The 16,343-nt window shown below is 35.3% G+C and overlaps 1 pseudogene; it reads left to right on the top strand.

The window, feature by feature from the left end:
- Window positions 1-3,000, top strand: part of LOC102987524 (activator of 90 kDa heat shock protein ATPase homolog 2-like) — a 17,309-nt pseudogene extending 14,309 nt beyond the window's left edge.
- Window positions 3,001-16,343: the final 13,343 nt, after the last annotated feature.

Here is a 16,343-nt window from a genome sequence, read left to right as displayed (position 1 = left end):
TTGCGGAGCACAGGCTCCCAACGCTCAGGCTCAGCGGCCATGGCCCACGGGCCCAGCCGCTCCGCGGCATGTGGGATTCTCCCAGACCGGGGCGCGAACCCGGTTCCCCTGCATCGGCAGGCGGACGCGCAACCACCGCACCACCAGGGAAGCCCGAGATAAATATTTATATGTAATTTCTTATTTAATTCTCACCCCAGTCCTATGAGGCAGGTACTATTATCTATTATCTCTATTATGTACATGAGGGAAAGCAGGCTTAGAAGGTTATGTAACTTTCCCGAACTCATAAACCTGTTAAAAGATAGTATCAGGACTTAGGCCAAGGTCTCTATGACCTTGGAATCCAGGATCTATGAATGACCTTGAGAAACACTTAAGTACAATCTAGGATTCTGCAAATAAATGAATCCAAAATTGACTAGAGAAAGAAAGATGAGGCATGCAATTCAAACTCAATTTATTAGAACATATTATTAAAAATGTTTTGTTATACTCTCCCACACTGGGAAGTTATCTTTATCAAGAATCCTGAGTCACAGAGTGCAAATCCAACCTGGCAAAGTGCCCTGCAAATACAAGCTGCTGTATGTGATTCAACATGAAACATCATCTTTTTCAGAATCTCACATTCAGTCCACTTTTATAATTCCAATGGTAATGTCAATATCTCAATTTTATAGCTGAGTATCTCAACAATACCTTGTTATATAAAATTTTCTTAATTTAAAGAAATACCTTATAAAGGTTTTAAGTTAAATATACAGTCTATGTTTAGGGCAAATCATTGAGTATAGAGCAGTCTTACTTAGGAATTCAATACATATTGATCAGAAATAATAGTTTTTTAATCTTGCAAAATGACTTACCCAATAAAATGTTTAAATGACCTTTATAATAAATACAGATAGAAGCTGGACAATTACATGATTTAATTGTGCTCTAATATCTGAATTATTTTCCTTTGAAAGTAAAATGAACTCATTAAAATTTTAATGGAGTAAATTAATCACCACTTCATGTGAAAGTTATAAAAAAGTATTAAAAATAACTGTAACTACAATAATTTTTTAATGGATACACAAGATAAAAGATGTAAATTTTAACATCAAAATTATAAAATATGTGTGTGCATGGGTGGGATAGTAAAAATGTAAAGCTTTATTATGCATTCAAAGTTAAGTTATTATCAAGCTTAAAATAAACTGTTATAAATGAGATGTTTTATGTAAGCCTCATGGTAATCACAAAGCAAAAACCTATGTAAATATACAAAAGATAAAGAGAAGGGAATCTAAGCATACCACTACAGATAATCATCATATCAAAAGAAGAGAGCAAGGGAAGAAGAAAGAAACAGAGGAATTATAAAACAGTCACAGAACAACAAATAAAATGGAAAAGTAAGTCTTTACCTTTCAACAATTACTCTACATGTAAGTGGACTAAATTCTCCAATCAAAAGGCATAGAGTGGCTGAATGGGTTAAAAAACACAACATTCAAATATATGCTAACTACAAGAGACCTCAGCTTTAAGGACACACACAGACTGAAACTGAAGGGATGGAAGAAGATATTCCATGAAATGAAGCCCCAAAGAGGGTAGGGATAGCTATACTTATACCAGGTAAAATAGTCTGCAATAAGAGACAAAGGAGGTTATTATATAATATTAAAGGAGGCAATCCAACAAAAGGATATAACATTTGTAAGTATTTATGTATCTATATTGGATCACCTAAATATATAAGGCAAATATTAACAGATCTGAAGAGAGAAATAGACAGCAGTACAATAATAGTAGAGGACTTTGATACCCTACTTTCAACAATTGATAGATCATCCAGACGAAAAAATCAATAAGGAAATATTGGACTTAAACTACACACTAGACCAGATGGACCTAACAGACATATACAAAACATTCCATCCAAAAACAACAGAATAGGCATTCTTCTCAATTGCACATAGAACATTCTCCAGGATATATCATGTGTTGAATCTGAACGAGGCTGCAGCACCTGTGCAGACATGGCCAAATGGGGCTGGGAACCTGCCCTGGATCATGGAGGAGTGGGAAGACAGACCAACATGAACAACTGGCAATGGACAGAGCAGGATGTCACCAGCTGGTCCAAGGGGAAGTTCCATGAGCTACTGGTGGTCACTGGTGTAGAGAATAGGCTAGCTGCTGCAAGATCAGTAAGCTGAATCAAGTGGAAGGTGAGGTTTTCTGCAGCAGCTGGAAAGGAAAGCGTATTTCATTTTATGATTGGAACAACAAACTGGGTTAGAAAGGTATAATTAAAGAATCTAGAGCAAAGCACAAGGGATTGATAGAAATATTCAACCTTTCTGAAGAAAATGAAGTAGATGACATTGAGGCAAATGTGAGTAAAAATAAAGATGGGGACATTATGAAAACTGAAGGCACTGCCAAGAGCAGGGAGGCTTTTTGAGATTGCCTGAAGGCATGTAGGAAGGAATTTAAGATGGGAATGATTTACCAACAAAGCTATGACAACTCAGGAATTGCCACTTGTTAAAAGGAGACTGAGTGAGAATACCTTGCAGCCCTCATCTCCCATGGCATTGGGCATCAGGATTCCCAATGTGGTGGCACTGCACATGATGGAACTATTTGACACATTTGTAGAGAAGCTGCATAGTGTCTTCAATGTGAAAGTTTGGTGCACAAATTTGATAAGTTTCCTGCTGTATTAGAAGATGAAAAGGGAAGGAAATCACAAACGTTTGATGGGAAAATCACAGTAAATATATGGAATTGTTAACAAATGAAAATATAATCATTAAGTGGAGATGTAGGAACTGGCCAGAAGTTGAACTGAATTTTGTGCCCCATCCAAGGTAAGTGAAATTACAATTGAAATGTAAAGGACTTCCTGTTTGTAAAGAAGAAAACAAGAGATTCTGTTGGCAGAAGCAGCATTTTGAAGAAATGAAAGGTTTACTGCAGCTGACCACCCTAGATGGTTGAATTAGTTAGAAGATTTTATAAGGGCATTACTTTTTGTAATCAGAAAGTATCAAGTTAACACCTTCCCTATTATTACTTTTAAAAATGAAGACAAAAACTCTTAATTCATATTGGATGAAATCCATGAACTTATACAGAATTTAAAGCATTGTTTGTATCTTTACTATGACTAGACTCTGCACTGAGTTAAAAGCAGCAAGCAATCTGAAATTAGGTATTAACATTACCTCCCATAGATGATCCTCTGGGGATAGATTGAGTCCCTGAGTATAGATAGTTGAAGTTTCCCAAGCTAAAGGTTGTCCTAGAAAACTTACTTTCAGCTGTGGTTTTAGCTCAGGAAGACAAAAAAATAAACAAATAAATGGCATGTTGATACCATTCCCTTAAAAAACAAACAAAAAATTCTTTTTCTTTTTCCTCTAAAACATATTTGCTTTTTTTATTTTGTGTTTTTATGTTTTGGTAGATAAGTTCTACCTGACTTCTCATTGTTTACTTGAAAAGAGCAACAATCTTACTATCTGTTTAAACTTTTCTCCTAAAAAGTCAGCAAAAAAATTAAGCACAATGTTTACTATACTAGTAGTACGTTAGAACTGAAGAAGTCATTTTTGTTTACATTTTGAAATTGAACCCAGAAAGGAAATAGCCCATTCATTATAGGGCTACAAAGTTCAAACTACAATTTTTTAATAACCCCTTCATTCTCTCTCTTCTGTGAATACTGGATGGATATCAATAAAATATTAGCTTCAAAAAGGAAAGAGTTAAAAAACTACATAATGGACTGGGCAGGGAAACAAAAGACCCAGGTTGTGCTCCCAGATTACTGCTAGTACTAGTCTGGGCCTCGTTTGTAAGGTCACAGTAATCCTAACAAACCTCATTCTCACCTTCCTGCAGTGTGAAGAAGCCATACAAATAACTATGAAACAAAGCCCTTGGCTGTTCTTCAGCATTCCAGCATGGTCATGGAATCTCCATCTGTGCATAGACAGGTCTGGTGCTCACTAGAGGGTTGGAAATAATCACAGAAGGGGCCAGACTTGGACACAGCTCAGTCAGAAGGCTCTGTATAAAATGAGAAAAAGGGTTCCCTTGAATGTGGGGATCAGTTTAGAATGCTTACAAGCTTCATGAACAAAACCAGATGGTCTCTGAGGTAAACCTTCAAAGTCTCCCAGGAGTTCTTGGACTAGGAGTTGTTCATCCATGACTCTACAATAAACTTGCTTGGTCCCTTGGTGGAAATAATTCTTCCAGCATTTTTTTCAATCTCGAAATATATATCTGTGCATAATTTCATGGCTGGGAAAGCTTCTGTGCTGCTGACTCTCTCCCTGAGATACAGGCAACCCACACATACTAAGACATAAGCACTGATCAATTGCCTCTAAATTTCCAGAGAACAGAGGCCTGTTCTCAGCATAAGAAGTCCAATCTCCCAGGGGCCTGTGCAGAAGCAGCCAATCGAGAGATGCCCAGGCTTTATGTGAAGGAGATTCATATGTTGCCTTGTATCCTGCAGCCTTGTTATAATCACTTATTAACTCCATCATTTTTTTTTTGTCCACTCATTTGGATTTTCTAAACAGTTGTCTTCTATGAACAAACACAGTTTTATTTCTTCCTTCCTAAGCTGTATATCTTTTATTTCCTTTTCTTTTCTTATTGCATTAGCTAGTACTTCCAGTACAATGGTGAAAAAGAGTTGGTTAGGGAGGATATCCTTGCCTTGTACTTGTAGGAAAGGTTTTATGTTAGCTGTAGGTTTTTTGATGATAATATTTATCAAATTGGGGAAATTATCCTCTGTTCCTAGTCTGCTGAGAGTTTTTATCATGAATGCGTGTTGGATTTTGCCAAGTGCCTTTCTGCATCTAATGATATAATCATATGATTTTTTTTGTTTATTGATGTAATTGATTACATTATTTAATTTTTGAATGTTGAGCTAACCTGGCATACCTGGGAAAAATCTCACTTGGTCATGGTATATAATGCATTTTATACATTGTTGGATTCAATTTGCAAATATTTTGTTGAGGATTTTTGCATCAATGTTCAAGAGAGATAATGGTCTTAGTTTTCTTTTCTGGTAATGTCTTTGTCTGGTTTTGATATTAGGGTAATTCTGGCCTTAAAGAATGAGTTAGATTGTACCTCCTCTGTTTCTATCATCTTTAAAAGATTTTAGAGAATTAGTACAGATTCTTCCCTAAATGTTGGTAGAATTCACTGGTGGTCTGGTGCTCTATGTTTTGGAAGGTTATTAATTGTTAATTCAACTTCTGTAATAGGTTTAGACTGACTCAGATTGTTTCTTCTTGGGTGAAAAATTGGGTCATTCAAGGAATTTGTCCATTCCATCTAGGTTATCAAATTTGTGGGCACAGAGTTGTTTACAGTATTCCTTTAACTTTCTTTTAACGACCAAAGGATCTCTAGTGAGGTCTTTACTTTCATTTCTGACACAGTACTTTATATCCTCTTTTTTCTTAGCCTGCTAGAGGTGTATACATATTTTTTACTAATCTTTCCGAAGAACAAGATTTTAGTTTCATCCATTTTCTCCATTGATTTTCTGTTTTCAATTTTGTTGATTTCTGCTCTAATTCTAATGATTTATTTTCTTCAGCTTACTTTGGATTTAATTTGCTCTTCTTTTTCTAGTTTCCCAAGCTAGAAATGCAGATTATTGATTTAGATCTTTCCTCTTTTCTAATATATTTATTCAATTATATTTTTCTCTAAGCACTGCTTTCACTGTATCTCACAAATTTTGATAAGTTGTGTTTTCATTTAGCTCAAAATATTTTAAAATTTCTCTTGAGAATTTTTTCATTGACCTATGTGTTGTTTAGAAGTGTGTTGTTTAATCTCCACTTATTTGGGGATTTTCCAGTTATCTTTCTCTTACTGATTTCTAGTTTAACCCCACTGTAGTCTGAGAGCAGATACTGTATGAACTCTATTTATTCTCTTAAATTTGTTAAAGTGTGTCTTATGGCCCAGAACATGGAATATCTTGGTGAATGTGTATTCTGCTGTTGTTGGTTGAAGCAGTCTATAGATGTCAATTATATCCAGTTGATTGATGGTGTCCTTGAATTCAACTGTGTCCTTACTGATTTGTTTCCTGCTGGATCTTCCACTTCTTATAAATTAGTATTTTTTTATCCTTGAAATTCACACATTTCACCAGATTATGACTAATTAGATCCCCCCTCCCTCCTTCCTTCTTTCCTTCCTTCCCTTTCTGTCTCTTTCTTTCTTTCTACTTTTATTTTTTGTCCAATATTGAAGGGACATTTTTAATCATTAGAATTGATCTTCAATTGGGGTAAATTTGTTGATTTTAATGTATACAAAACATTTTTCATTAAAATGATACACTGGATTGAAATGTCAATATGGTAAAGATCATTTCACACCAAATTAATTTATTTTCAACTTAGCATTGTACAGAAACACTTTATATTATCAGTATTATTTGTTTGTTAATTTTTTCTTCTCTGAATGTCATTTACCTTTTAATGTTTTATGGCGTCTGTCATTTTACAGAAGTTTTAAATATTTTTGTAAGCAAAACTGCTACTGTTTTCTAGTTTTTTCCTTCCTAGGGAAAGTATTGTTTATGTCAAGGTTGTAGAAATACTCCCCTACAGACGTCCCAGAAATTTATTTATTTTCCTTTTTATTTAATGCTTCAATCCATCTGGAAACTACGTGTGTGTGTGTGTGTGTGTGTGTGAGTGTTAGATCTCTAACCTGATCTTTTTTTTGACACTAATCAAGATATATCTTTTCCTCAATGATTTTAAAGATCATGCTCATGATAAGCAAAATTTGTTCATGTACATAAATTTATTGTTATTTCATACTTCCTATTCGATTTTACTGACCTATTTGCCTATTTCTGTGTATACGCTACAATGTTTTGCTTGCTTGGCTTTATAGTATGATTTGATATTTTCCAGACCACTAATTCTCAATATTAAGTTGTTCCATATCACTAGGGAATATTGGGAAGATGTGGGGGTATTTTATGGTGCCACAATGACTGATGGTGTGCCACTAGCATTTACCAAGTGAAAGCCAGAGTTGTTAAGATATTCCAATAAGTAAAAGAGTCGCACCCAACAAAGAATTATTTTAACCAAAATGTTAACAATATCTCTATTTGAAAAAACTTGTTTAAAGAAAAGCAAAAATAAAACAAGGCAAAAAACAAAAAATATCAAATGAAAAACAGTTTAGAATCAGTTGGACAAATACAATTTAAAAGTGAATTTGAATTTTTTAAAAAAATTAACTGATTTGGAGGAGAACTAACAATTAAGAAAAATTAAGAATTAGGATTGAAACTCCTCATTCAGGAAAAAAAAAACTCTTGGTATATTTCATGGTTTCAGGAAATATTCCCCCCCACACACTTAGGTTTTACACATCCTCGTCAGATTAATCCATAGGAATCTTACAGATTTTGCTACCACTGTGAATGGAATTTGTCCTTTATTTTACATCATAATTTTCTATTATATATTTTCACTGTATTTTCTAGTAGTTGAATCTTGTGCATATGAATGGGAAAGCCATTGATTTTTCTTTATTGGTGTACTCAATTACTTTTTAGAACTATTTTATTAGGCCTAATTTAAACATTTTGTTCCATTAATTACTTTGTGTTTTTGAGATAGACGATCATGTTTTTTGCCAGGGTAATTTTTTCCTACCATTGTAATTTCTCATATATGTATTGCTTTGTATAATTACATTACCTAGGAACTCAATCGGTAGTAATAGTGGCATCTTGCTTCTCACTATAATGGCACTGCCACTAATATTTTAGCATCAAGTATATTGTTGGCTCTGTTCCTACTAGATATGCTTAACCAAATTTTCTTTCTATTCCAGCATATTAACTATTTTTATACAGAAACTTCCATCTGAAGACAAGTATCAGCTCTGAGAAAAATATTCAATTATTATGACTTAATTGTTTAACATAAAATGAAAAGTGAAAGACATCTAATTGACTCATTTGTTCCAATAGCAGTTCTTAAATTAATTATAGTAACAATTGTCTAAATGCTCTCTTTTCTTTGTATTTACATATTTGTATATTTTTTTCAAACTTAAAGTGGCTCTTACCTCTCTACTACTACTACTACTTCTAGTTAACTAACACCTAAAAGTGCATACTATATGTTGGGTACCACCTGTACCTGTTTTGTGTGTGTTACTCATCTTTTCCTCATGACATCCTCAGAGGTAGATATTATTATCTTCATTTTAGAGATAATGAACCAGTTACAGGAAGGATAAGTGACTTTTTCAAGGTCATACAACTGATAATTGAGCATAATGAAAGATATTAAATAAAGATGGCATATTAATCAAATGTCTCAATATCCCTTCCCCCTTAATCTCAAATAATGAATTTCTCTATTACATTCCTGTGTATCACCAACAGAGATTACCTTTAGTTTCTCTTCTGTTTGCTTTGCATTCTTTTTCATGATTACCAGTGATCTATATTTGGATTTATGTCCTTTGGATTTATCATCTATCACTTTCTGGTGTGTGTAGCAGTGGTAGTATGCAGCGGCGGATCTGTACCATGGCACCATTGGTACCTAAGGGGCATCCAAACAAGTGCATTTCTTCAACATCATCTTGGCTGCAGTTCCTCCCACAAAGCTTCTACTGTCTTCTGCCCATTTTCCTAGCAGGTCTTCCATCCTGCCAGTTAATTCTATGAGCCATCCAACATTCCTTCAATAAATTAATTTTCTCTTTTATTAGCTAGAAGAGCTGTTTTTGCTGCTCACAACGAAGATCCCTAACTGAGAGAGAAATTGTTACCAAGGAATGGGGTAACAATTGATAGATTGTTATCGATATGATTGTTATCGATAGATTGCATCGATAGATACCTGCAAGGGAATATGGGGACCATCAATTGTTTATCTGGCACAGCTGGGTCAGCTAGTCAAAATCTTGCTCAAATGCCAAGATGGGAATTCTTCAGCAGTGAAAAACCTAATCAAATCATTGCCTGTGGTCACCTGGCATCAAGTGCGCAGTGCAGGCATGACTTATGGGAATTGAGTTGCTCTTACCACAGAACGGTAGGATGACATGAGGAATTTATGGACTTAGAAAAGGAGCAGCTCTTTCAGACATAATGGGCAGCTTAAAGAAAGAGAATGACAAGTTAAAATCCTTGAATTCTAGGCTCATAGCACTGATTGAAATCCAGGGAGTTTCTAGGATCAAGATAAAAGAATCTCTTATCTTTTATTGCTGCAGGGACTGATCTGGGTAAAAAACAAAAGGTGGTCTTAGAGATAGTAAAATTAAGACTATCAGTTGAATTCACAGCTTTTCCTTCTCTCTCATGTGGAAATTAAAGAATTGGTAGGAAGAGTATGTTGGCACCCTAAACAATTCCCACCCATAGTCCATTGACACTGGGGAACATGCAAAGAAGCATCCTCATTCCTCTCCCTAAAGACACCTATAGCCACTTACCAAGGTAAAGGTTCCCTGGTGAAAGGGAAAGGCTTATTCAGGCTTTAAGCATATATTAACTCATTGTACCTATTGGAGGATACTCTTTCTTTACAATCTACAGGGCCAATTGTGAATCTCATGGTACAAAATAATGCCACAGGAAGTCCAGTTTTCTCTGGTGCTAGTATATCATGTAGACCTTGACAATTGTTTCACATTGCCTTAAGCAAGGACCTATAAGAATTTATGGGAAGTGGCTGCTAGTTTTTGTAGATAATAAGGAATCTCAAAGGATAAGTATTTTGGAGAGGAAGGAGAAGCAGGGAAGAATTTTTTTGAAATGGGCTTGGAACATAAATAATATCCATGCTACATGCTCAAAGGACATCTTCACTCATAATAGTTAGGTAGACAAGAGAACATGATCTCTCAGTGTCAGTCATCTCCCTTCTATAATATCTTCAGAACTTGCCTAATGAACTATGGTGAACAAGATGGATGCAATTCACAAGTGCAACAACACAGAATTCCCTTTACCAGCGTATGAAGACATTTTTCCAAAAGTAGTAAATATGAACCTATAATGTTGTACCATAATACCTCTGGGAAACAGTTGATGATTTTTTTTCTTTTACTTCTTTTGTCGTGGAGAGTTCCTGTGATGTGGATTAGTTACTTATTCTGTATTTGGATTTAGATTTGATTTCTCCATTCATCATGCCTCAAGGCAGCATTTTCATGAATGTTTTAATCAACTGAATACCTTATTCAACATGATGATATCCCTCATAATTTCTTCCAAACAAGGAACTCAATTTCCCATGAAAGAAATATGACAATGGGGGTAGTGCTCTTAGGTTGCTTTAGTCTTATCATATACCTTATTGAAGAATCAATTATGGCACCAGATCATAGGATGCTACCTATGATTTGAAACATTGACCAGTATATGGTGCTATTTCTTTCATAATACGTATATATAGTTCCCCAAACAAAGGAATAAAATTGTAATTAGCACCTCTCACAGTTAAACCTAATCAGCCATTCTCATTTTTAGAAAAATTCTCATCCCTGAGATTGGGAACTACTAGTTTAGACATTAGTAATAACCATGGGAAAAATGTTCTACCAGGGGATTCAGCAATGGTTACATGGAAGTCAACAACACCATCTAGACAATTCAGTCTCATGAAACTGAGCCAGCAGGCAAAAAAAGGGGTTACTGTATTGGATTGGGTCATTAGATTCTGGAAATCAAGAGAAAAGAGAATAATGATGCGTCAAGGAGGATGCGTTCTTAAATGTTCCCTGAGAAATTTTCATACAACCATATCTACTTGTAAAATACTGGGACTCTGTATAGATAGGACTAGTAAGAACTTGGAACTCCTAGGAATAAAGGGTTGATCACTTTACTGGCTAAAGAACTCCACAACAGCTGATGGCAAAGGAAATATACAGTTTAGAGAAAAATAAAAATGATATTGGGACTTCCCTGGCGGTCCAGTGGTTACAGCTCCACGCTTCCAATGCAGGGGGCAAAGGTTTGATCTCTGGTTGGGGAACTAAGATCCCACATGCCTCGCGGTGCAGACAAAAAAAAAAAAGTTTTATATATATATATATATATATATATATATATATACACACACACACATATATATACACACTCATATATACATATATGTATATATTTTTTGTGATCATTGTAAAAATGAGCACTGGCTCTAATGTATACATCTTTTTCTCTGCAAACCTTTTTATTTAAAAAATATATACATAATTGTAACCTCTCTCTCCTTTCAGTTCCTTTTCTTTCAGTCACTACTGCCACAGGAATAAGTGATGGTTAACTTTATAATTTCAGACATATTTTGTTGAATATCAAGACTGGATTCAAGAGAACTAGGGTCAGGACGGATGTTACTGAAGGATCCGAGACTTGGAGCTAGATGCCGTGATGGAAGAGACTTAGAGTTTTCTCTTTTTGAGACACTGGTAAAAATGGACTTTTGCTATGAGAGGAAACTGCATTGTGGTAGGAGTTTTTTCTTTCAAAATAGGAAGAACATTTTATATAAATGTTGGATTGCCAAAGGGACAATTTTTAGTGAGCATATTTCAGGGCCAAAATACAAATGTTTAACTTATTTGGGAATAAAGTCTCCATTATGTAAATCTTGGAGGGAGACAAGGTTCAAGGAGAGACAAAAGGATAAAAGACTTTTTTCCTCTGCCAGGTAGAGCAGGGCAAAGGACCTGCCTTTCACCAACCACATCCCCCCTTACCCCCTTTTTTCAATTTATTTAAGCTGAAAAATAAGTTTACCCATTTCCCCCAACTTCTATTTCCTGCCTCTGGCAACCACCAATCTGTTTTCTGTATCTAGAAGCTTGTGTTTTGTTTGTTTGTTTTTAGTTTTCATATATGAGAGGTCATGTGGTGTTTGTCTTTGTTTCTTTTTTGGCTGCACTGGGTCTTCATTGGGGAGTGTGGGCTTCTCTAGGTGTGGGGTGCGGGCTTAAATGCCCCGCGGCATGTGGGATCTTAGTTCCCTGACCAGGGATCGAACCCACGTCCCCTGCATTGGAAGGCAGATTCTTAACCACTGGACCACCAGGGAAGTCCCGGTATTTGTCTTTCTATGTCCTTCACTTAGCATAACGCTCTTAATGTCCATCCATGATGTCACAAACAACAGATTTCTTTCTTTTTTATGGCTGAATGCTATTCCATTGTATATGTATACGACAATTTCTTTATCTATTCATCCATCAATGGACACTTAGGTTGTTTTCATATATTGGATACTGTAAATAATGTTGCAATGAACATGGGGGTACATATGTATTTTCAAATTTGTGTTTTTGATTTATTTGGATAAATACTCAGAAGTGGAATTGTTGGATCATATGGTAGTTCTATTTTTAATTTTTTAAGAAACCTCATATTGTTTTCCATAGTGGCTGTACCAATTTAATCCCACCAACAGTGCTCAAGGGTTCTTTTCTCCACATCCTCATCAACACTTCTGATTTCTTGTATTTTTGGTAGCAGCCATTCTAACAGGTGTGACATGATATCTCATTATGCTTTTGATTTGCATTTCCATATGATTAATGATGCTGAGCATCTTTTCAAGTACCTGTTTGCCATCTGTATGCTTCTTTTGAAAAATATCTATTCAGATCTTCTGCTCCATTTTTAACTGAAACATTTCATTTTATTTTATTTTTTTGCTATTCAGTTGTATGGGTTCTTCATATGTTTTGGATATTAGCTTATTATCAGATATATAGTTATATATATGTACATAATATATAATAATTTGCAAATATTTTCTCTCATTCAACATGTTGCCTTTTCATTTGGTTGATGGTTTCCTTTGCTGTGCAGAAGCTTTTTAGTTTGATGTAGTTTCACTTGTTTATTTCTGCTTCTGTTGCTTTTGCTTTTAGTGTCAGATTCAAAAACTCATTACCAAGACCTATGTCAAGGGGTTTACTGCCTATGTTTTCTTCCAGGAGTTTTATGGTTTCAGATATTACATTCAAGTCTTTAATCCATTTTGAGTTAATTTTTGTTGTGGTCCAATTTAATTCTTTTGCATGTGGCTGTCTAATTTTTCCAGTGTTATTTATTGAAGAGATTGTTCCTTCCCCATTGTATTTTTGGCTCCTTTGTCATAAATTAATTGACCATATAAATGTGGGTTTATTTCTGGGCTTGTTATTCTGTTCCTTTGATCTATGTGTCTGCTTTTAATGCCAATACCATACTGTTTTAATCACTATAGCTTTGTAATATAGATTGAAATCAGAGACCATGATGCCTCCAGCATTGTCCTTTTTTTTTTTTTTCTCAAGATTGCTTTGGCTATTTGTACTTGGTTTTGCATTTGTACAAATTTGTATTTGGTTCCATACAAATTTAAAATTGTTTCTTCTATTTCTGTGAAAAATACCATTGGAATTTTGATAGGGTTTGCACTGAATCTATTCATTGCTTTGGGTAGTATGGGCATTATAACAATATTAATTCTTCCAGTTCATGAGCACAGAATACCTTTTCATTTATTTGTGTCTTCTTCAATTTCTTTCATTAATGTTTTGTAGTTCTCAGTATACAGATCTTTAACCTCCTTGGTTAAATTTATTTTTTGGTATTACATTCTTTTAGATGCAGTTGTAAATGTGATTGTTTTCTTAATTTCTCTTCCTGATAATTTGTTACTAGTGTATGGAAATGCAACAGATTTTTGCATATTGATTTTGTGTTCTGTAACTTCACTGAATTTATTAGTTCTAACAGATTCCTGATGAGTTTTTAAATTTTCTTATATATAAAATCATGCCCCTGGCAAATAGTTACAGTTTACTTCTTCCTTTCCAATTTGGATACTTTATTTTTCTTGTCTAATTTAAATGCCACTCTAAAAGTCCCATATTATTACCTTTATAATGGCACTTCTTACATAATATTATAATTGCTTTCTTTGTCATATTAAATGCCCTATTAGAAATGAGACTAAAACTTACCTGCAGTTAAGGCAGACTAGCCTCACACAAGGCCTGGTGTACAGTGAAAACTCTGAAACTGTGTTTTCACTAAAGGAGTGTAGTTGATTTTCTGGCTGTTACCCTATGCTAGTTATTAAGTCATTGCCTCTCAGCTCAAACTCTCTCTTCTAGAGTGTTCTGTGATGCTGGGGTTGGAAATCTGTCAGTTTTGCAGTTGCCTCTCTGTTTGTGTTGGCCAGTGGGAAGCACAAGAGGGAGCTGTAAGGATGAAGGAGGAAGAGGGACTTGTTTCATCTTGTTTGCTTGCTGTTGGCTTCCTGTCCCTATCAGCATCACCTTGGGCTCTTCTCACCTCTTCCCTTTGGAGGCACTAGTTTGCTTTAGTAAAATGTTGAATTGAGTTTGCAGTCTTTCAACACTTGCGGACCAGCCTTCGTGTGTGCCTGCAGAAACTCCAGCACCTTCTGATGTTGTTCAGTATCCCTCTTCAGGGGTGTGGGTCCTAGTCCAGTGAAATTTCTCCTCCAAGATAAGAGATACCAGTTTAGGTCAAACAGTGGTCCCTTCTCTGAGGTCTGAGTTTCAACTCTGCAGGGCGCCTGCTCCAAGTTTATACATTTGCACTCCTTCCCGAAGCCCTAGGACGGTAGCTGTAGCCTGTTGACAGTCCTTCTATAATAACTTAATTTTTCTTTTTGCCTTTTTCATTCTTCAATACCTAACTAACAATTCTTTACATATACTGTTTCTGTTAAGTTAACTCATTTGATTTTGTCTCCTGACTGATACAAACTCCTTCCCAGGTTAACAGATGGAAAATCATGTTTGATGGTACCTAGAACTTCTGTTGTGGCCTATTTAAACCCCAACTGGCTCTGAAAAGTGCATCTTTCTGTGTTATGTTTCTGTATGTGATATATTGACTCAGAAAACTAGAAAAATCCAGGTGCTAAAGCCAATTTGAATTGTATTTCCAGTGTTCACAATCAAAAGATGTAATGAGGATGTTCGTGTTTTACTGTTTTTCTTTTTGTATTGTTTGAATAATCTACAAGAGAATCATGTATCAATCAAGGTCCTGTAGAAAACAGACTACTTATTCAAATTGGGTAATTTTAGATAAATTTACTTAAAGGAATATTTACAAAAGCTAGCCTAGGGTATAGGGAAACCAGAGAGATAATGCAGTTCCCCAAATCAAGTTACACGGAGAGATCTGTTACCACTCTTAGATCTGAAAGGACTAAAACCCATAGAGAGATCTGTTGGTAAGAATCACATGCCAGGAGCTGTGACCTTTGGCTGAGGTACGCAGTCAACCCGCAGACAAGGAGCTAGGGAATAAACTCCCCTACCCACTTCTGATCTCCCGCCAGGGATCCGCATTAGCAGAAATCAACTGGAAACTAGAGGGCAAGGAATTGCTCGATGCAGTTCACAGAGGTCAGTCTCCTAGAGGTCTAGCAGGGTAGAGAAAAGGGAACAGGGGATCTGGAGGAGGGAATGAGGGATACCTTGCACAACTGGGTTAATTTAAAATGCAATGAAAATGTTTTTAATAACAGTGACATATTCAGGAAGAAATTCTTTTGAATAAATGAAGAAAATATATTGAGGGCAGCAAGAGGGTGGGGTGGGAAGCGGAGAGGAACACATTCACAAAACATCTCTGGAAACACAGAAGTTAAATATCAAAGAGAAACACTGTCATCTGAAAACATGAAAGGAGTTGGAAATATAAGCGTTCTAACTAACATTTTTATTTTTAACAATAAATACAGATTTTTAACAAACTCCCATCTTGATTCTGGAAAGCATTTTAGTGGTAAGTAGCATAAAGAAACACTGAAACAGTTTGACAAATACCTCCACACATATATAACATGTGTATATATGTACGTTTAACCTTTCAAAATATAATATGTGGTAAGTTGCAGAGCATTTATAATTAATAAAGCTGTTTTCACAACCCTCTAGAAGAATATTTTTCCAGGATAGCTGACTGCATAATGCTGAGCATGATTTATTTATAGAGTACTAATGAAGACATATCTAATCATCATAATTAATTGGTATTTTTGTGCTTTGAGGCCTAATCACAAAATCTTTCATATGCTGGCTCAAAGTAACCTGGTTATGGGGCAAACATTTAGGACAATCCCTGTTTGTTGTTTCTAATATACAGTTCTATCATACTGATTTATTTATTCAACATTTCTAGCTGTTCCTATATGATGGCAGTACAGGAAGCCCATCTGGTCAATCCATGTTTTAAAAAGACTTTCTTGAATGAACCAACA

This window comes from Physeter macrocephalus, chromosome 10, assembly GCF_002837175.3.
Source record: "Physeter macrocephalus isolate SW-GA chromosome 10, ASM283717v5, whole genome shotgun sequence".
NCBI lineage: Eukaryota > Metazoa > Chordata > Mammalia > Artiodactyla > Physeteridae > Physeter > Physeter macrocephalus.
This window is presented reverse-complemented; position numbering and strand designations above follow the sequence as displayed.